At 39.7% G+C, this 22,446-nt stretch overlaps 1 long non-coding RNA gene across 9 annotated transcripts in view; it reads left to right on the forward strand.

Moving 5' to 3' along the window:
• Nucleotides 1–20,674, forward strand: part of LOC115940170 (uncharacterized) — a 136,898-nt gene extending 116,224 nt beyond the window's left edge. For all 9 annotated transcript variants that reach the window (XR_014147059.1, XR_014147058.1, XR_014147060.1 and 6 more), the window contains one exon: nt 14,433–20,674. This is a non-coding gene — a long non-coding RNA (uncharacterized LOC115940170). The remainder of the gene's footprint in view (nt 1–14,432) is intronic.
• The last annotated feature ends 1,772 nt before the right edge of the window (nt 20,675–22,446 follow it).

Raw genomic sequence — 22,446 nt, forward strand, 5'->3', positions numbered from 1 at the left:
TCTCTGCTGAGCAGGGAGCCGGATGTGGGGCTCAATCCCAAGACCCCAGGATTATGACTGAGCTGAAGGCAGCCGCTTAACGGACTGAGCCACCCAGGCACCCCGAGATCTACGTCTTTAAGAGGGAGAGAACTTTTACAGAAGTGAAGGAACTTTAAGATGAAGGGGTGAGCCATGATACTAAATTCTTCAGAGAAATCCAGTAGTATGAGGATTATTCTTTAACCAAAACTGTAGTATTGGCATATAATAGGAGCACAGTAAATGGGTGAATCATTTATGAAGAACTGTTTTATGTTTGAAACATTCCATGAGCCTTGAATATTCAAGTCAGACAAGATTTGTAATTGCACTGTTTCGGACTTTAAAATCAATGTGGATTTGAAAATATTTTGTTTCTCTGTCTATGGTCATTGTCTTAGAAGAGTTCTCACTTGGGCATCATAGTCCTGATCATAGTGCAAAGCAATGTTTGAGCTTGTTTTTCTTTTTTTCTTTCTTTCTTCCTTTTTCTTTCTTTCTTTCTTTCTTTCTTTCTTTCTTTCTTTCTTTCTTTCTTTCTTTCTTTCTTTCTTTCTCTCTCTCTCTCTCCCTCTCTTTCTTTCTTTTGAGATTTTATTTATTTGAGAGAGAGAGAAAGAGTACAAGCAGGGGAAGGGGCAGAGGGAGAAGCAGACTCCCCACTGAGCAGGAAGCTGACTTTGGGGCCGGATCCCAAGACCCTGGGATCATGACCTGAGCCGAAGGCAGGTGCTTAACCGACTGAGCCACCCAGGCGTCCGAGCTTGTTTTCAGGAGATGAGAGTCACCATCTTTGTTATGGTCACTTCACACGTGGGCCTCCTCACCTTTGCCACCCATGGTTCTCAGAGTTTTGGAGTGTTTTGCTATGATTTGCCTTATGATGATTTGGGTTGATGGAATGAGTATCTGTGACTGGAAGAACTGGATTTCATCAGCCTGTCTTGTTCTTAGGTAATTTTTACTGTCGTATCAGCTTTTAAAATTATTATTATTTTTTAAATGACATAAGTTTCTACCAGGCTTTCCCTGCATCTCAGGAAAGGCCCTAGATTGGGCTAGCAGTTTCCTCAGACCATGATTTGGTGCCTGTGCATCCTGCTTAGAACATGCTCAGCAGCACACACTGGTTTGACATCTGGCAGTCAGGATTCCTCTGAGATTGGCTTCCCTGCAAATGTGCCCTGAAAGCATCCCTGCTGTGCCCCTTCTGTCCAAGTGTAAACACATCACAGGAAATGAACAAATAAAGACCCAACTTTTCTGGAAGGAACCAGGATCCCCTTACCCAGCTGGAATCCTGGGGTTTGGTGTCCAGCTTCAGGAAATTTGACTAGCCATTTGGGTAGGGGCTGTTGTCTTGTGGCATCTTTGTCCCTTTCTGCTTCTGAACTCCCATGTGCTGTCCATGGCCTTTGTTCTAAGTCATCCAGCTGAGGAAGATTGCTTCAGGACCTTTAAAATATGAAATAAGGGTTGTCTTTCATTGTGGATTCATTAGTGCAGCTGGATTAAGTTATTTACAGTTGTAAATTTGGCGTTGCCTTTGCTGAGATAGGGGACTCATTTAAAACTAATTGAAGCAGTCTAAAGCTAAACCTACAGATAATTAAATATTCATTTCCACTTCTTTTCATATGAAGATAAAAATATTAAAATGATCAAAATAGGTATATAACAAGGAAGTTAAGACATTAGTATAAAAGAGGAAAGCCTTTTCACTTTTCCCTTATTGTCTTCCCAGTCCCATTTTTACTTCAGCCAAATGGAATGCATTTTAAGTAAAAATACATGCACCTCTTTGCTTTTTATCTGCCTACCACCACAAATATCAGCTCAGCCCCTATTTCAGATCCGCTGCAAGGAAGCACAGGCTTGAAAACTCTCCCCCATGGTTTTGTTTGAACTGGCTGCCATTCTGCAACACACACTGGATCCAGTTGCTGGAGTGGCAGAACCCGAGAGGTGAGCAAGCGAGCAAGAGTGGACACTTTGCTGAGTGAGTCAGTTGGGCCTGTGTGAAAGGATGTAGGTGAGCCGGAAACTAATGGGAAATATAGGGGGTTCACTAATTGTGATGTGGGGACGTCTTCTGCATGCCAGGATATTTGACTATTTGGCAAACAGCTGGCTGGGCTCTGGGACAGTGCCTCTTGATTCACCTTGTCAGATGTTCAAAGAGAAAATGAGGCCGCCGGCACACCAGCCCATAGCTCATAGCCTTGCAGTCAGTTTTGAATTTAGATTTGAATTGTGATATCAATGTCATGGTGGCACATGCTTTGAGAAAGTACTTATAGAGAATAATTGAAAGATTCAGTGTGAAGCTTCTGAAAGCCATAATTTAAAGTCCCAGAAGCCTCCATATTACTTTCACCATTAAAATTTAAGGTGACAGAAGCCCAATTATGTATGGTTATTTTCTTAGATAAAATCCTATTTCTACCCCAAGTGAAAGATTCACTGCTGCCCACTAATCTCTGTCAGAAGAACCAATCTCAGTTGCGTCTAGTGTCAGCAGTGAAGATGGCTCACTTTATCCTGGGGACAGGGAAGCGACACTGCAGAAGCAGAACTGGAAGCCCTCTGTGGGGACACTGGACTTGACACTGATTTGCCTGATAATCAGCCTTGGGGATCCTTTCTGGCGGCAGCTCCCACACTGAACCCCATGCAGTATGACTTTAATAGCAGTAGAGGAGCCCACGCGGGGGGCTGCAGCACACATTTGGCAAAACCCGAATGACCTCAAAAACTGTTAAGAGGGGGCACTTGTTGTAAAGCTAAATCACACAGAGGAATGGAGACTTGGAACATAGCTTTAAACCCTGATTTAAAAAAATAACTTTGGGGACTATTTGAAAGATACACAGCTTTCCTTCTTTTATTAGCTCACAGAAATCAGTTTACCGGAAGAATCAGTTTGCCAGAACTTCTATGGCCATTGATACCATGGCATGAAAACAGATCAGTGGGAATATAGAAGCATCTCCAGTACAGAGCTTTTAGTTTCTATCAGTCAAAAGTATGGAGCCAGACTTCTAGATTATGAATTTTCCACCAATTTCTTCTTCTTTCTGTTTGATTTTACTTTATACTGCATTGGGATTTGGGAAATACGGTTGTAATGGTAGCCAGAATTGCGATGAAAAATTGCACAGGGCCAGTCAAGCTTAAAACCAGTTATTTAGGAAAAACTTTATTCCTTAGGGTTCCCAGAGACAAGGGAGCATGTGAATCAACTAATGTTATGATGAACAATGTTGAATGATATAGAGAGTATCTATCTATATTTATATATTGCTTAGATAGCAATGTCTTATAAATAATAAATCACAATTTCTCAGAAGTTTCACAGTATGATATAACATTTACAAGTGGGTCTTGGTTCTGCTAAGTTTTGTCAGGACTTTAGCACAACCAGGCCCTGTGGCACCTTGCAAGTTTAAGTTTTGTTGCCTGGCGTTAGCCCTAGATTCTTTTTACCCTTTCACAAAACTGGTACCATGCTGTGAACTCAACTTCCCTTCCTTTATCTCTGCCTCAAATCACTGTGACTTTTCCTGTTCCTTCCCTTTTATTCATGTCTCAGTAAGAATTCACCTCGCTTGTGTCCATAATACTGTCACTGTGCTTAGACTCTTGCTGTAAATGATTTTGCCTCTTCCACTTTCTACATTTGACATTTTGTTGGCCTCTTCCTTAAAAAAAAAGAAAGAAAAATCCTTCCCTGTATTCCCTACTCTATTTTCTTTCTTTCTTGTTGACTTCTTTCTTCTCTTTGCTTTCTCACCATTCACTCTTTCACTCTTTAACCTGTTGTAGTCTAGATTTAGCCACCATAGGTACTACTTTCTCAAAGACTGTACTCTTCATTCTGCCCTAGAAGGAGAGAGTGACTTACCTAATTGATAAATTTGGAATAAGTGGTCCAGCTTAGCCTACTGCCACCTTCCTTCTATTTGGAGAAGGGCCTCCCTACCAGGAGCCTACATTCTACCTGAGGCTGGGAGCCCACCCCAGCCCAGCACTGTGGAGATGGACTAATTCTGTAGTGAGGACAGGTAGGCTTGTTTGGCTTTTACCCCCTTTACCCTGGTCTCAATCAGTAATGATGGATATATTCTAGCCTCTCATTTGTTTTATTTTTGTATTACTTCTTTATTTGATTACAACCCAGGAGAAGAAGAGAGTCTCAATTTGAAGGGAATTGCTTAGAAACCTAAATAAATAAACAGTGTACAAATAGAAAGTTAGTCTTCTTGCTTGGCCTCTCTCTTTCTGTTTCTGTACCTTTGAGGACAGGAAAAAAGTTGCTGTCTGTAAGCCAGGAAGCAGCGCTTACTAAGAACTAAATCTGTCAGCACCTTGATCTTGGACTTCCCAGCTTCCACAACTGTGAGAAATATATGTCTGTTGTTTCAGTCACACAGTCTATGATATTTTGTTATTAGCAGCCCAAGCTGATGAATTCTTCTGATTTTTCTATGCATATGCAAATGTATGTATAAGTATATAATAGAAATATTTTTACCTGAATGTCATGTAACAGAAATATACATAGCTATATATTTATACCTATAGCTCTCTAAAACAGATATTTTTGTTTCATATAGTCTTTCTCTGTACACATTTATTTGTATACATACACAGTTGTATTTTTTCCAAAAATAGTAACACACTATACATTTTGTTCTATACCTTCCTTTTTCCACTAACACATTTTTATAGCAGTAAATGGAAACCTGTATTATTATTTTTAATGGCTGCACAGTGTTCTGTAGTTTAAGTGGTCTTTAATAAACCATTCCTCAACTGCTGGCCATTTAGATCCTTTCACACTTCTGAGATTATAAATAGTGTTGCAGTGAACATGGTACTGTTTTTATTTTTGTGAACTTGTGCTAATATTTCCATAGGAAAGATTCTTAGAACTGGAATTGCTGGCTGTCTCATAAGATTTAATTGATTAGTAGTGATCAGAGACTCAGAATGGGGAGGATTTTGAGAGAGCTCAGAGTTTATCCAGGAAGGATGTTGTTTTCTCGCTCTGACTTTGAAAAATTCAGAGAATGAGACTCCATATTCTCTCCAGTAATGCCTTCCAGTGACTTGAAATTGAAATAGATTGTAAAAGAAATAATCATGGTTACAATGCTCTGGCCAGGAGAATTGAAAGTGAAGGTAAAAGACTGAATCCTGAGGTAATACTTTGGTGAGCCTGTTTTGCAAACCAACCAAGCAACACAAGATAGAGGATTATCAGAATTATGGCAGTCTCAGATATTTATATTAATTTCCAGTCCTGTGGTAGAAAGTTTATACTTTTATACTTCATGTAGTGTAGCAATGGGAGATTAGTTCACTCTGGGTGTCCAAGACGCAAACCTATCCTTCAAAATGGCTCAGCACACTGACCCCCTTTACCCTTGACTATCACCAGGAAGCACGTGGCCTACTGAGTCTAACCAAACTACCAATGATCTTAAATTGGGTTCCACCACCCACCTCACAGTGCATCGGGCCTGAAAGACTAGGGGGGCTGTCTCTCCTCTGGATTGTTTTGCTTCTATCCCAAGGCTATTTCTTTTGCCTTGAGAGAGCCATGTAACAGTTCGTTTACAAGCTAACCTAAAGAAAAGAAAAAACAAAACGAACAAAACATGATGCAACCAGAGAGAGCTATGGGATCCTGCCTGCTTCAAGTAGCTCCGTCCAAAGTGGGTAGGATTTGTTTGGAATCTTTCTAACACTGTGATGACCTAGGTGGGAAAATTCTGTGTATTAAGGACTTGGCTCTCAGAGCAGACATGTGCTTAACTGTCACAACTTGTACATTTTCCCCATTCATGGTGCACATGGCAGCATATCTTCATTAGAAACAAGTGTAGTGTTAGTAGCAAAGATGACCATATTAAACATCCAGGAATTTTCACTTAATGTGCACATTTATACAATGCTGCAGAAAGGACTAGGGCAGCCTGGCTATGTTAGATCATTTCCCTGCTCACCAAAGAGATTTGAAATGGACTTTTAATTATTATTGCCGATTTGCTATGGCTATATTCCTTAATATGAACATCTGATTAGGATTAATTTTCTTTAATTGATGAATAGGGCACTTAAAACTGTAGAGTTGAATTTGTTGTTACATGTTGGCATAGGTATGTACTGTATTGTTTTACTGGCATATGTATTATGATTTTTTGCTGAAGTACAAATTACAGACACTTCTTATCTGTTTTAGTTTTAAGGTCCCTGTTCTTCCTTCCTTTACCTTTGTGTGGCCTTTTACCTTTGTTAATGGAGATAGAGGAGGGCTAAGTGACTATTAAACTCTTTTCCATATACAGTAAAACCCATTAATGTGGACCTCACTAAATTTGGAGTTTATGATAATGAGAGCAGGCCTGGGTTAAAGTTTACTTTTGCATTGTCTCTGAATTAAAGCTTTGCTGAGCTAATAAATAGTATTAAGTACACTTAAAGGGGGATGGCACTATTGTTTTATAAAGCGAGCTTTTCAAGCACTCTAGAGAAAGGCCTTGCAAGAGAGGTAATGAGGTCGTGTGGGAAAAGGCATAGTGCAAGGACGGTGCCACTTTCTATCTATGTGACCTTGGGCAAATTACTTGGCTTTTCTGAGTATCTTTTCCATCATGTGTAAAAGGGAGATAGTTTACCTAATTCTTGGGGCTGCTGTGAGGATTAGATTAAATGTATAGAAAGTGTCTGGTGTGAAGTACATACTCCATAAATGGCAGGTAATAACTTCCTAAAATAATTGGTGAGCTAATTTCAAACACTTCTCATTTTTTCACTAAAGCAGTATTCTTCCACACTTTAGTTTTGTTAAGCTAATCTGAAATATTGCTTTATCATTATTATTATTGATTGAAGGAAACACCCAGCAGTTTGATGTGGTGATAAAGAACATGAGCTTTGAAGTCTGGCAAACTCAGATTTGAAAGTATTTCTGTAACTCATTAGCTACATGGACTTAGGCAAATTACTTAATATCTCTCAGGTTTTATTTTCTCATTTGTAAAAATGGGATGATAATACCTGCTCTAGGGCTTTTATGAGGACTCAATGAGATAACACATGTAAAGTGTTCAGCCTCCTGATTTTCATGTAGTCAACTCTCAAAACATCAGCTGTTGCTATTATCATGATCTTTTGGACAACAGCCCATACTTTACACTTTTTATTAATTCAGACTCGTCTTCTTCAATTCACCTAACAAATTTCACTATTGATATAATCCCCATTCTAGATGAGGATTTTAAGTGCATAAGTAAAAAATTATAGAGAAGCAAAAGGACTATATATAGGTAGGGCGAAAGAGGAAAGAATAATATTTTAAAAGTGGAAGCACAGGCCTGAAGTTAGACTTAAATTACTGAATAGTCAGTTTTGTGTATAATCTTTGTGTCCTTTGTGAGAGGTCTTTATATCAGTCAGAAAGAAATAGAACTCTCTCTCTCTCTCTCTCTCTCTCTCTATATATATATGGTAGAAAGTGTGGATTGGTCACCAGCTCTTATCATTCACTGGAGAGAGTAGCAGTTATGCCCATGTTCAATTTTATTTTCATCTTGCGTTCCCCTGTATGTTTCATAGGCTGTATGGATGAGAAGTGTAAGCACTATAATGTCCTGCGTAGAGACTGTAATCTATCCTCCCCTTAATGACAGGCTTACACAGTTTGTCAAAATCCATCACCTTAACAGATCAGACTGAATTACTCCGATGACTGGCAAATGGGTGGCACTCGTGGAGAAGTGAAAGCAGCCAGGTGTGTGTGTTTATTAAGTGCTCTTCAATAGAAAAAAAATGTGTTTTACTGAAAACGCTCTCATCCATGCTATTTTTTTCCCCTGAGTTTATTCTTTCTTTATTAGTGGGAATGGGGGCAATATTAGGTATTGTTTATAGCTTTATTTTACCTGTACCATCCATGCTATTTTTGCAGAAGCAAGAAGTGCCCATCTTCCTTTGGGAAAACATAAGAATGATTTTTCTTGAGATTCTGAAATACTGCAATACAAATTCACAACCCTAAATGTGTTATAAAAATCAGGGTTGTTCCGCCCCACCCCCCGTCATATTCATGCACAGTGGAACCTTGTAATAAAAACTAGAGGGAACAGAACCATTAATGTTGGGGCTATGTGCCTTTGACTTTCCAGGGATGCCCAATTTAAGCAGATAATTTTTTAAAAACATTTTATTTATTTATTTATTTGACAGAGAGAGAGAGATAGTAAGAGCAGGAACACAAGCAGAGGAAGTGGGAGCGGGAGAGGGAGAAGCAGACCCCTTGCTGAGCAGGGAGCCCAACTTGGGGCTCAATCCTGGGATCATGACCCAAGCTGAAGGCAGACGCCTAGCGATTGAGCCACCCAGGTGCCCCTTAAGCAGATAATTTTTAAAAGTAAAGTCAGTTATTAAGTTGACAACCAATGGTTTAACGTATAAGAATTTTCATGTAAATAAATTCACAAGTAAGAAAAAACCTTTTGTCAGACTAGGTTTTCCAAGATTTGGGTCAGAAAATGTGATCACTCTAATGCACACCATGTTGATTAGTTGCATTATTCAGATCTTTATTGGAAGTACCTAATGGTTAGTTGTTAAGGTATGGCATTATGTGTCTAGAGTTGGCATATCAACAGGAACAGAAATAATAATTAATTTTTATTGAATTCTTTCTATGTGCAGACACTGTGCTAGAAGCTGGGGATATAGTGGGTAGCAAAAAAAAAAAGACAGTCTCATGTTGCTAACAACCTATGAGGTAGGTATAGACAGAAACAAATTCATAGAGTTTAAATAATTTGTCCAAGTTTTGATAGGTAATAAGTGGCAGAGCTAGAATTACAGTGCTGTATTTGCCACAGCAGCCTAGCTTATGTTTTGGTTAAGAGATTCCAAAATATAGTGGCTCAAACAAGCTAGGGGGGGCTCCCTGACATCATGCAGATACCATATCAACCCCGGGCTGCTTTTGCTTATACTGTTGAGTAAGGGAAAAATAAACTTCTATCTTATTACTCAGCTCTTCCTGGGTGTTGGCTTCGTTCACATGTCCAAAGTACATAATCATTCTTGTCTTTTTTAAAAAGATTTTATTTACTTATTTGAGAGAGAGAGAACACGTGCGTGTGCACAAGCAGGGGCAGTTTGGAGGGGCAGAAGGAGAAGCCGACTCCCCACTGAGTGGGGAGCCTGACACAGGGCTTAATCCCAAAACCCTGGGATCATGATCTGAGGTGAAGGCAGTTGCTTAACCATCTGAGCCACCCAGAGGCCCTTATAATCATTCTTTGTAAAGGCATTTCCTAGATGTTGCACTTCAAACATCCTACTAGCTATACCTATCTGCCAGGAAGGTCTGAAAATATATTTTTGTGGCCATGTACTTCTCAAAATTCAGGGGTTCTATTAATAAAGGAAAAAAGGGGAGGATGAGATATTAGGGACAGTTGGCAGTCTCTGCATCACATGCTAATTAACAACATTGTTTCAAAATGGAGTTTTGACCACAGACTTAGACAAGTGATGAACGATCTCATGACTTTGGGATACAACTACATCCATTATAGATTTCTTTTCAAGTAGTATATCAAGGTTATATATATGTGTGTATATACACATATAGATATACACACACACACAAATACACATATACACATATATATACACACACACACAAACACATGTATATAGTATGTGTATGATATATTTCAATTATTTAAATATAATATATGAGATATCATGACTATTACATGATTCTTCAGTGGGCTCTGGTCATCTACAAGTGCTAATTCAAAATTTCATAATACAAGAGGTCCGCTGGCTTTAATCTTTGGCAGAAAGCCTTGCAAAACCCTTGGGATTTGTCTTGCTTGCATCCTCACTCAAAAAGATCTCAAACTCAAGAGATCTATGTTGTAAGAGATGAGTTCATAGAGAGATGGCTTTATAGAAATAAAATTACTCTAAAGTTAGTGAAGCATGTACTCAGTACATAAATCATAAACAATCCTGACTCTGAACTTCAGAGTTTCTTAGAATTCTTGGTCAATTCTTTTTTTTTTATTTTTAATTTTTTAAAATTTATTCTTTTTAAGTAGGTTCCAGGCCAGCATGGGACTCAAACTCACCACCCTGAGATCATGCATGCCCTACTGACTGAGCCAGCCAGATGCCCCTTCTTGGTCTATACTGATAAAGTTTAGATATTTACTATAGAAAAATTAATTAACAAGGATTGGGAATATTTTTTGAGAAGGACCCACAGATCCTTACTTCGGTATCTTCTGGGTCCACAGGAGGAGATAAGCACAGGATAGACCTCAAGTACATATACATATACTCTTGTTACCTAGGTGCTGCCCAACCCCCAACCCCCAACCCCCAACCCTAATGCAGTCTCTGATGAACTCAGCTGTCCACATGGAGCTGCTTGGAAATATTGTGTCTTGCACACAGATAGATGTCCTTGGTCCTTTTTCCTGGGTCCAACTCTCTAGGTCCTACTTTACTAGTGGCTGGTTGAGGCAGGAGAAAAACAAAAAAAAGAAAAAGTTGAAGTTAGAGCTGGTCTAATTAGTTCGCCCTAAGCCTTATCTTGGGGAAAGGTTATTGGGAAGCATCTCCCAAGTGGGAGGCAGTTCTAGACCTGTTTTACCTCACTGGCCACGTGGAAGCAGAGAGAAACAATCTAAAGAGAGAGAATCCCAAGAGATGAACTCCAAAGAGGTCACAGCCTACAGAAGTCAAAACTTTAACCTTTTTTCTCCATACACCCAAAGCTCCAGCCCCTATTTTTTTTTTTTTTAAAGATTTTATTTATTTATTTGAGACAGAGAGAATGAGAGACAGCATGAGAGGGAGGAGGGTCAGAGGGAGAAGCAGACTCCCTGCTGAGCAGGGAGCCCGATGCGGGACTCGATCCCGGGACTCCAGGATCATGACCTGAGCCGAAGGCAGTCGCTTAACCAACTGAGCCACCCAGGCGCCCGCTCCAGCCCCTATTAAGAGGTTTAGTTGATTCCAGTAACTTGATTCAGTCTCCTTTCCTCTTTTCCTTCATGAGCATGGGTTTGGGGAGTTGAGTAAGGGTGGGGAGAAGCAGAAGTGGAACTTTGCTCTAGAAGGCACTATAACAAATACAGGACATGGCCTTTATCCCAGTTCTCAAAGAACTAATTGTCTGGGGAGCTAATGTATAGGAAATATTTAGTGAAAAATGAAATACTTGAACTATGTGTTATTGATTACTCCAGAAGAATCCAGATAAGGGATAAGTCACTGTGGATTTGTTTCTTGGGGAAGGCTTTCTAGATCATGTCACAAGTGAGGTGCCAAAGGTTTAAAGGAACTAATTAAGAAGGCAGAAAAGAGGGGGTGAACAAAGATTCATAATGAGCTTAGCGACCAGTGAACCTATGTGCCAGAAGCAGAGACTTCCTTTTGGAGACTAGGGAATGAAGTGGAATAGGAAAGTGGGATACTTCAAAAATCAGGCAGGGGTTAAGTTGTAGGTAGTCAGGTAAGATTTTTTTTTTTTTAACTAAGTTAATGTTAACCTCTTTAAGTTTTTATGGAATGAAGGGAGGATAAATTAATAAATTGCTGACTAATTGAATGAATGAACAAATAAATTATATTATAAAGACATTGTAGATATTACAAAAACTAGCCCCTTAAGTAGAATTTGTCTAGGCTGGGAATATGGGGTTCCTACGTAGGATCTCAGCAACATAGGTTGCCAGGGAACAAGAGAAGTCAAGACTAGGTGTTATCAGGGACTGGGAGCCTGGCAGCACTAGGGTTAGCCAGCAGTCTAGTCCTCAGTAAACAAGAGGAGGTGTTGGATCTGAGGAGATCCAATTCATCAGGAGATCTGGTTAACTAGAATGTAGATAGCAGGTGAGATTGCGTCAGGAATGGTGGTGTCATGGAAGTTGGGCAATCTCATCATAGCTGGATTCCAGCCGGCAGCTGGAGTTCTGGAATAGAATCTGGGGAAGGGTAGTGTCAGGGCCCTAGTCAAGCAGATTGAAGTTCAGGGCAAGGCACAAGGTCTTGAAGGAGAAAGGAAACCTAGTCAGGGCAAAAGCCAGTTCCGGAGGTTGGGCCAACATGTGTGGAGTTAGTAGGGAAATGGAGGAACGATGATGAAGCTGTGCAGATTAAACTCAGTGTGATTCAGTGCATTTGTGGCCAAGAAAGGAATACCATTCCTGCTATGTGGTGGGCTGAGGTTGCTTCTCTTTTGCCTGCCTGATGAAGATGTACTGAAGGTCACAGATGTGCTGAGCCTCTTAAGTCGATCCTTCAAGGGCCCTACCTCAGACAGATCTTGGCATGAATGGCTGAAGTGGAGGCCTGTGGAGGGAGCATCACTTGGAGACTACAGCGTAGGAGATGTAGGCATAGCTAGGAGCCTGTCATAGTCCAGGCTGAGGAGGACAGGCCTTGTCAAAGGGGTGGGGAGGATTTAGTAGGAATTCAGAAGAAAAGGGGGCTGCAAAAGACATTTCAAATTAAGAAGAGGCGTCGGTGACAAGTTTGATATAATGGATAGAGAAGGAAGAACCTAAAATGATTCCAGGTCGATTTTATTTTATTTTTTATTTATTTATTTATTTATTTTTTTTTTTTTAAAGATTTTATTTATTTATTTGAGAGAGAGAGAATGAGAGAGAGCGAGTACATGAGAGGGGGGAGGGTCAGAGGGAGAAGCAGACTCCCTGCCGAGCAGGGAGCCCGATGCGGGACTTGATCCAGGGACTCGATCCAGGGACTCCAGGATCATGACCTGAGCCGAAGGCAGTCGCTTAACCAACTGAGCCACCCAGGCGCCCGATTCCAGGTCGATTTTAAATGCTTGTGTAGTATGACATTTTTGTTCATGAGCTGAAGGGTGTTGTATTTTTTTTTAAACCAAAGCGATTGTCTTTGACAAAAGACAACAACAAAAGTTACTTACAGCAGTGTTTTGCTCAAATAATTCAATGGGATAACTGTGCCGCTTCTCCAGGTTTATCTCACAACCAAACCAAGCAGAGGCTGCCCCATCCGCAGCCTCCCCATCTTGCACAAGGGGGGAATGCCAACCAGAATTCAGCAGCATGGCTCCCTCACCCCTCACCACCTCTACTGCTCAGTGCACCATGGGAAGGAAAAGTCCTACTCCAGTTCAGTACACTTCCAGGGTCCCCTGCTATAGGCATCTTCCAACACTCACACTAGACCTGGGCTCACAGACATGGGTGGGATAGAAGAGGCTGGGCAAACAAGATTCAAGATTCAAGATTAGTTGAAGCTCCTGTGTTCTTTCTTTCCAAGCTGGGCCTCAGCAGGGTGAGGATCCCTGATCCCCTGAGACAGGCAAGGAGGGGGTGGGGTGGCAAAAGAGAGAGCCTAGGAAACTTGCCCACTCACAGAGAACAAAGTTCCCTCTCCTTAAATAACCAACCCCCATTCCCACAGCAATAGGTAGGCCAAGCCACTGAGAACTCAGAGATGAAGGGCATTTTAAACACATACACTTTTGGCCTGTTTTTTAAAAACCCAAATAAATAAAGTAAATTAGTAAATAAGTGTGTTAAGGCCAAGCTTACTTGTGAGTTTGTTGGCTTTAAATCTCAACAGCCGTGGGTCTGCAGTGAGACATTTCAGAGAGAAAGAGCCCTTGAGCATGTGAATGAATAGAAATGTTTTTTGCCAAGATGCTTTTCTTTCCTGTTCTAAGGTAGTATTAGTAGTGTACATGTACATGAGTATGACTGAAAAGCCTCAGGTGGGGCCTACCTGTATCTGTCTGTGTTGCTCTCACCGGGCTTCGGTTGCTGGAGGTGATGTTTGAAGTGATTATGCGTCCCTCTTTTAGTCACCTGGTTAGTTCAGAGCCTTTGCTGACTGAAGAGTGCTCCTGCCTGGCCAGATTGCTTCACTACAGGAGGCTGTCTGCAGCTGGTGATTCCCAGCCAGCAGCTTTGCGCCGCCAGGATGGGATACAGGCATGGACTTTACTCTTTATGAAGGGTTAGGGCTTGGAACTTCGGGAGGGGTTTTATTCCTGTCTATGGAGCTGAGGAAAGAAAATACAGATTCCTTACCTGGATAGGGAAACTTTGTTTTCAAAATGTACAGACACGTGGTGTTTCTGATTTTATTGGGCTTGGATCTGCACCTGGGGTGGCATGGATTTCAAAGTCATTATTTAAGGTAGGGAAACAAAACTTGAACCAACATTATTACCATAAAAGATCCTGGTTGTATTGAAAGGTTGAGCTAAATAGTTTTAGTGATCAGCGGGAGACCAACTGTTGTACTTCTGAAAAGTTGTTCTTGGAAAGGCTTGGATTAATAATTTGTTTCCATTTTGTTCACAGATGTACTGTCTGTAGGACAGGGGTAGACTGAATACCTGCTTCACTGAATACCTGCTTCACAGCACCTTTCACATTTTCTTGTTGGAAAGACAACCGTTGGAGAATCATCTTGTTATCATCAGCAAAAAGGCAAACAAATCAAGACATTAAGAATGCCACAGTGGCCGACAGTTAATGATGCCAGTGTTATACAAGCTTCAGCAAAGTTTTCAAGACAGTGTGCCTCACTAGCCAGAAATCAGGGAAGATTGAACCTATCCTTTTTGTCTCAGCTGTTCCTTAAACCTATGCAACCCCTCCACATTAATGTGAATTGAAACATGCATTGCCTTTTCAACTTAATTGAGTACTTACTATGGGTGAATCACTGCACAAAATAGGGGAGGGAAAATGAGGGAGACAAGTAAGTTGTGTTTCCTGCCTTCAATGGATTTACAATTAGTTTCAGGGCCCTTTTTTTTCTTCTGCTCTTAATTAAGTGTGTTTCTAAGATAGAAAACAAATGAATGCGTAAGTGTATTCTGCAAGTATTTTAAATCCCTTTAATAAAAAACAAAACAAAACAATCTAATGTGGGCAACTCAGGACATCTTAATTCCATTTTTTTTGGACTTCGATAGGTAGGATTTATTTTATTGATTCTGTAAATATTTGGTAGACTTTAGAGATATTAACACATTAGAGTTGGAATTAATTGAATTAAATTCTTTTTTCCCTCCTAGGTGTAGACTGTCTGTTGAAAAAACATATTGTGTTTGTACATTTCTTGCAGAGTGGGTAGGTGAATTACATCTTTTGTCTCTATAGGCCTCTACCTTTTGTGCCCTAGGAGCCTGACATCCTGTGTGAGTTATTAGCATGGGGAAGGGGAAGATTTGGATCAAACTTGGGAATATTGTTCATGGAGCCAAGATAGGGCAGAGATAGGAGCAAAACAGACCCAGGCAATGACTCTGTCGGAAAATTTGGCTATTTCAGTATTCATGTGTTGTCCTCTATGCTCCAAAATTACTGTACGGTTTTTTTAAAAAACTTATTTCTGATCTGGGTATAAGTCATGATTTTTCCAGTGTTAAGACACTAAAATGACTATAGATACTAGACATATTACATAGTATTTGTAACACATTTTAGTATGTATGAAGCAACGATAGACACGTCTTTGTCTTGAGTAGTGTCCATCTGAATGGAAAATGTGCCAGCTTTTTTTTTTTTAAATATCATCAACAGACTTCTTAATTAAGCTGCCAATAATACTGCCAATAGCACTGTGCATCATCTGAGAAATGAATTGTGAAGTGTTGTTTCCCTCTTATGTTGCTCCATATAAAATGGATTTAAAGTGTTCTTTGAATGGGACATTATATTGCTCCCTAAAGAATTTGATGAGAATTCTCATACCTTCCGTTTTTACGTAATTTCCAAAAACCTTTATTTTGCTGCTTGGTAAAGAATCGTTCTAATTTGACCAATGACTTTAATTATATGATCCATCCTTAATAGGATGAATCGTGCTGCCCCCAAACTCCTGATGGTGATACTGGATATTCGTTAATCTGAGTTTCAAAACTATATTGTACTAAATTGTAGACATTTATTTCCTGTTCTGGGAAATTTTTTGGAGGGACCATCTCTATGTTCCTGGACCTAGCACAGTTTACTCAACACATACCTACTATGCACCATAGTAGGTATGTGTTGAGTAAACACTTGGTGTTCAAAACATGTAAAGTAGCTTTTTTCTGTGGTTCTTAAGGCTCTATAAAAGACAGAGGGGTCTTGCTAACAGAGTAGCACCTTCATCAGTTTACAGTCAATCTAGTGAGAGTAAGTCCAAATTATCCGGATTTATTATATTCAGTCTAGTCCACTGGGCTTCTTAATGGGTGTCTTGGATGCATCAGTTTAGCCCTGTGATTTGTACTAACATCCACTCTGCTTCCCCTGGCCCTTGGCCAGCTCCATAGGGGTGGGCCCTTGGAGGGGCTGTTCTGCTTCTCCTCCTCTGGCTTGTCTACCACTAGAAGAGCAATCACTCTAGTCACTGGGTATTCACGACATGCCAGCCGCTGAGCTAAGTGTTTTACACATATCCTCTCACTTAATTATCTCATTTAAACCTCACAGCAACCATTTGAAGTAGGTATTATCTACTGTAGAGATATGTATGTATCTTGCTTAAGTCATGGGGATCTAAATCCAGATCTCTTAGATTCTAAAGCCTGAACTATTAACCTCTCCCCTCTGCTGCATCCCAGGAGAAATTTCCAGTGCCTGGTGGTATGGGGGCAGATCAAATCTGGATGTAGTCCAGATTCATTTCATTTAGTATTCCCAAACAGCAAACTGTCTAACAGATAAAACCCAGCAAATCACAGTTGTTTTGAGAAAGGGGGAGGGAAGAGCAATTGGGAGAAAGCAAAGTTGGAAACAAACCAATTTGAGTCAAACCTTTAGCCTTTATCTCATAATGTCTTTTTTTTTTAACTTTCTTTTTTTAACATGGCCTGACACCATGTGATAAATCAAAGCCTGACGTAATTGACCCAGAATTGATCCCCAAATGTCTTTTGGGGGAACATGCTTTAACTCTCGTTGTTGATTCCGAGGAATAATTGCCACCCTAGAAAGGTAATTACATATGCCATTGTTTATACACATAATAGGCTCAGAATGCATATTCTGCACAGAGGGAAAGAGAATCCTGCTTGCACATTAGGGGTGTGTGCTATGTATTGTGTCAGAATGCCACAAATAGCATTTGAACTGCTTCCTATTATTGCTTATTTCCCTAACGTGTGTGTGCGCATGTGTGTGTGTGTGTGTAAGGGTGAGGTTAGGAGTGAGGAAGGAGATGGGCCATGGAAGGCTGTTTGTTGAGCTGAGTGACAGTGATTTGCTTTTCCTTAATTTTTTAGTTTACTAAAACATCTTCTGGATCTGATTCATTTAGCTTGGTCTGGTAAAAGGACTTTTCTCTTCCTGCTTGGCATATGCTTATTAATGAGTTCTCATATTTCTTTCCATCAAGCGCTGTTTACTTTGAGGAAATATAAAGTGAGAATCATTCTCCACAACATCCTCCTAAGTGCCATGGTTTTTGACCACCCACTTTAAGTACACCAAATAGTCAGCTAAAATGGTAGCTAGTGCCTTTCCTCTCACTGTGCTTTCTGGTAAAACATAAATGGGATTTAAACCACAAATGAGCAATTAAAGCACTTCATGCCTTTTGCCTTTAGCCATAAGACAGTAGTTATCCTGAGTAAATATAACAAATAGGCTATTTTGTGGTTGTCTAACCCTAGCAACATATATATATATATATATTTAAATCAAAGCCTTAAAAATATGTTATGACTTTTGATAGTACTGCCCAATGAAAAGAATACATATGTATTCCAATATGGAACTGAGCATTATTTGAGGCCAAAGCAATTCATCCTGGGCTATTCTCTGCTGCAGTGTCCAGCAAATTGCATGACCTACTTGTTAGACTTGACAATAGTGTTTTACCTAACAAAGGCCTCTGCAGCTCTGAGCAGCAGTGGAATGTCAGAATGAGCACATTTCACACACAGATGTGCAGCCATAATAGCCTCTAAGAAGATGCATGTGGCAGGGAGCTAAGGATGGGGGTTGGGTGCTTGGAGTGGGTGGTGTGTGTGTGTAGTTTGGGGGCCAACGGGAGAAGGAGGCCAACAGTTAGCAGTAGGGACATGGCCCCACTGACCACATTTAATCAGCCCTCTGTAAACAGTTCAACATTTTCATTGTTCTCTAAAAACTAATAAAGAGAAACAAGCACTTTTCATTCATCTTGAAGTAATTTTCTGTCAGATTGGAGCCCCTTGTGGCCTCCAGCTTGTGCAATGCTAGCTGTGTGATACAACAACTATTGCAATTTATTTTACAAACTCTGGTCATTCACATGTCAGTTAGTGTTCACCAAGCCGGCATCTGAAATTGTGCAGTTAACGAGTTTTACAACATTTCTATCAAGAGAAACTGTTTAGCATAACTGACTCTTAAGGAGTTATTATACCTCTAAAAATCCATTTTAAGGGGCATTATTTAAATAAAATAGAAAAACGGTTCACTGCCTTTTAAAGGGGCTACAAAAAAAGTCCATCAGCTCCAGTGCAGTAATCCTCAGCTTAAAGCACTCTTGAGAGTACTTCTGGGAATTGTCAGCATAATGAAATGTTTTGTGAAATGTCCAGATAGATTCCTCTACTCAACAATTTTACTGCACCATATTTATTTTCCTTCCAGTTTTTAAAGAAGTGAATTACTTTTTGAGAGGATGACTCTATGTTGTGTAGATTAACTGAGCACATTATTACCCAGGTTGTAGCAGAAGTGATGGTTCTGTTTGCAGTGTTATCCATATGCATCTGCAGCCGGGGGCGAAGAAGAGAAAGGCAGCTTTCCCCCCTTAGTGCGTTAGCTCCAAAAGAGTTACATCATCACGAGGCCTACAGATTTTGTATTTTCCTCATGCCATGTTTCCTCAGACTTTTAAACAACTCTGGTACAAAATGGCCCCTGTAAATACTTTCTTTAAACTTTAAAAAATGGACTCTGTTTTCTTACCCTAAATACAAATGCAGGAAAACCCATATACACTTGTACATTGGCACATGCATAATGATGCATATCATTTGAATCTGGCCCATTTCAATACGAGATGCTATTGAACATTTTACTTAAAGAACAGTAGATTCTTCACATTAACTGAGATAGCCAATGACCCCAAACCAATTAATGGTGAGAGCCCATAATAGAGCACTATATAGCATAGCAGCAAGTTCATTCAGCATATTATATTACCTAATAGGAGTAGAAGCCACCACTTGTAATGTAAATGGCTTAATGGTTCTTTCTATAGTGAGCAAGACCAGGAGAAAAATTATGTTCTGCTATAATAAGAGATACTCCACATTCCTAGGAGGTGTATCTGTAACAGGGCACATTTTCATTTTGCAACAAGTGGTCCCCTAATTTCATAGACTGATGTTTGTGCACATGGACTTCAATTTTCTAAGGGAGACAAGCAGGTGTTCTTGTGCCTGTTAGCTGTATCTGCCCGTAAGAAGCACAGTAACATCTATGAGCCAAATACAATTTGACATAATTCATACCTTTATTACCTCCTACAGAATGATATTATTTCATGCTGGCACATTAATGTTTCCAGCACAATACTGTCATTCCTGGAAATTTTACCTTTTGAAGTTTAAATATTGAAGAATGAGTTTTAAAATTCTCTAACTGCCCTAGGTTTGGGGGAAAATGCAACTTATTCCAAGGTCAGCTTTTTTACTCTTTTTTGGTATTTGATGGCACTATAGATAATGTTCAGATAATGGGAAAGATCATATCTGAAAACTCTCACCTCTTCTTGACCAAAGAGCTTGTTCCTCTTCTATTCCCATTTTTGCAAGTAATATTTCATCAGCTTCTCATGTCATACTTACTTCACTGTTATTTGTTCCTCTAGTGAGGCAAATTCAGGAGATGTTGACCCAAAATGTTTAAATGATGGCAGCTTGAATCCGTTTGATGTAGTACTTAGATCTGTCTTGATACTCCAGCATTCAAAATTAGTTAGGGCCGATGGAGTAGAGAAGTTTCCTGTTGCTGCCATAACAAATTACCACAACTTTAGTGGCTTGAAGTAATACAAGTTTATTGGCATACAGTTCTGTAGTTCAGAGGTCTCACTGGGCTAAAGTCACTTGTTGACAAAGCTGCATTCCTTCTGGAGGCTCTAGGGGAGTATCCTTTCCCTTGCCTTTTCCAACTTCTAGAGACTGCCTGCCTTCCTTGACTCATGGCCTCTTCCTCCATCTTCAAAACTAGCAGTGGTGAGTCGAATCCTCCTCACATGGCAACAATCTGACTCTTTTCCATTGCCACCTTTCTCTTTCACTGACTGCAGCTGGAAAATGTTCTGTACCTTTGAGGAATCATGTGATTAGATTGGGCCCACCTAGATAATCCAGGATAATCTCTCCACCTCAAGGTCCATATCCTAAAACACATCTTCAAAATCTCTTTTGCCATGCAAGGTATAATATTTACAGGTTCTGGAGAATGGGACTTGGACATCTTTAAGTGGGGTGTGTGGGTTGATGGCATTAATCTGCCTACCACATGGAGTCTCTGAGAGTTCTTTCCCGTACCAATATTTGGAGAGTTAATTGCAGTTCCTAGGAATCTCCAAACTTTTAAAATCATGCATGAAAATAGTTTGAAAATTTCAATTATGTACCCCAGTATATGTACATTTCCTTCTAAACCATCCATTATCTATATTAATAGTATATATACTATTAGTAAAGCTTCATTTCTTTTTAGTATATAAATAAATAAAAACAAATCTTCTAATGGTTTCTTTGCACCTCAGTGCATCATCTTGTGTGCCCCCAGGGCTGTGTGCCCCTAATTTTGGATGAGAAGGAGGAAAGGATGAAGTTTGGGTTAACTTGTGTCAATGTGGCTCTTTATTCTTTCAGAAATAGAAGTCTTCAAAGTGAGGAAGGGACTGCAGAGACTTTTTGGTAGTCTCTGGTAGTTTTTGGAAGTGAGGAGTCGCAGAGTATAACAGTGTAGAATGTAACATACCCAAAGCTTTCCTGAAAGTTGAGACCTGTCAATTATAGAATTATAAGACATATGCCATTTTATAAAAGACTAGAAAGAGATTGTTCACCAAAAGCTCTAGAATAAGACTGCATCTCGTCAAACAGCTACTCATGTCAGTTCAGTTGAAAATCCCAAGAAGCCAATTGCTCAATGACCATTTTAAACACTAGTGGCAAGGTCCATGTGAAACTGAGCTGAGAGAAAGGGTGATTCTGCTAAGTTCATTTTAAATCATAGTTTTCGACTTTGAAAACATCTATATCACACCAGCCACTCTTGATCTCCATGCCATATGGGCCTATGACAACATAGGAAAACCAGAAATTGTGACACAAGGGGACTCTGTTAAGTCCCCTTGTGTTAAAATGTGAGATGTTTTTAGAGCAGTCACCCTCAAAAAAAGGGATCTTGCTAAGATATGCTGACACACCTCTGAAATCAAAAAGAACTTCTGCTGGCAAATTAAAGTAGGTTGCCACAAAAATGTACATCAATTAGGAAACAAGTCAGTGAGTGTTTGCCAACTGCCATAAGCGTCCCACAAGCAGTCTGGGCAGTATATTTTTGTTTAATTTTTTCCAGGCACTTCCATTCTCTTTTTGAAAGGTGGGCAGGTAGTCTTCTTAAATCCTTCACTGATAGTTTCCATCAGTGACATCTCAAAATGTAACTGATAACATGTCAATGATTACTGTACAAAGAAGTTAAACATTAAGTGAAATTTCCCCATTGAAACCCAATACAGGGATTAGCCACAATAGGGAATCTGTTTTATTTGCATTTAATTTGTACCTTCACACTGTTATCTCCCATGTTTTAGTTTCAGGAAATGTGGTCTCAGGCTATTATAACCACATTTCATGCTGCTGTTGTACTGTTATTTGATCTCTATGGTTGGAAGTGACTTACAGAAAAAATAAAGCTAGCATACTTTATTTTAATTATACCAGTGCAGTGTCTAAATAAAACATGTACTTTATATTTAATGTGGAGCACAGATTAACAGTTTTATGGGACATAAAATCTATCTATATCATTTTCTATTTACACATCAGTTATATATCTTTCTCTCAGCAAAACAAATGCCTATGGTGTGAAAACAAGGAAGGAGAGTATCGAAGTTACAATCACATGGGCAGTAAATAACATCTTAATTGGTCTGGAATGCCGGAGTTTGATTTTTTTTCCGCCTGGCTTTTATTTATTGATCTCTATAGCTTATTTATCTTTCCAGTGATTTGTACAAGTCTATCTCCTTTCCTCAATAAGCCAATGTATGGTGGTTTTATATTGCACATCCCATCTGGGGAAATGGTCTAGTGAGAGAAGTGCAGTTGCTCCTGGAAAAGCCGTTATTTAAAAG

This window comes from Leptonychotes weddellii, chromosome 7, assembly GCF_054177405.1.
Source record: "Leptonychotes weddellii isolate Sample4059 chromosome 7, ASM5417740v2, whole genome shotgun sequence".
Taxonomy (NCBI): domain Eukaryota; kingdom Metazoa; phylum Chordata; class Mammalia; order Carnivora; family Phocidae; genus Leptonychotes; species Leptonychotes weddellii.